The sequence below is a fragment of the Phaethon lepturus genome, unplaced genomic scaffold (assembly GCF_000687285.1).
Source record: "Phaethon lepturus isolate BGI_N335 unplaced genomic scaffold, ASM68728v1 scaffold6683, whole genome shotgun sequence".
Lineage (NCBI taxonomy): Eukaryota > Metazoa > Chordata > Aves > Phaethontiformes > Phaethontidae > Phaethon > Phaethon lepturus.
Genome location: NW_010529647.1, coordinates 41,611 through 41,995, shown reverse-complemented (window position 1 = coordinate 41,995; position 385 = coordinate 41,611). Strand labels below are relative to the sequence as shown.

The window sequence follows — 385 nt, the reverse complement described above, 5'->3', positions numbered from 1 at the left end:
GGCATTAGCCAGAACACTGGTGTGTTGTCAACACCTTTCTAGCTACCAATACACAGCACAGCACTATGAGGGCTGCTATGGGGAAAATTAACTCCATCTTAGGCAGACCCAATATAGATAAATATGGTCCTTCTAGTATGTATTTGTCAAAGATGAATCTGACATAACATCTCATTACTAAATCCTTAACACTTCTTACTATATGGTGATGGTCAGAAAGTATAAGAATAAAAGTAGGATTAAAAATAAAAAATCAAACTGAATAGGCATGGCTCAAAAGAAATTGTAAGACATGGTAAAAAATTCCTTAGCTACATAATGAAGATAATAGGAAATGAGATGTTCAACAATAAGGGTGAAGTTGAGATCAAAGATAACTGATGCA

The 385-nt window shown here is 34.5% G+C and overlaps 1 protein-coding gene across 1 annotated transcript in view; it reads left to right on the top strand.

The window, feature by feature from the left end:
- The window catches only part of C6 (complement component 6), a 13,984-nt gene that overhangs the window by 5,171 nt on the left and 8,428 nt on the right, over positions 1 to 385 (top strand). The window lies entirely within an intron of this gene.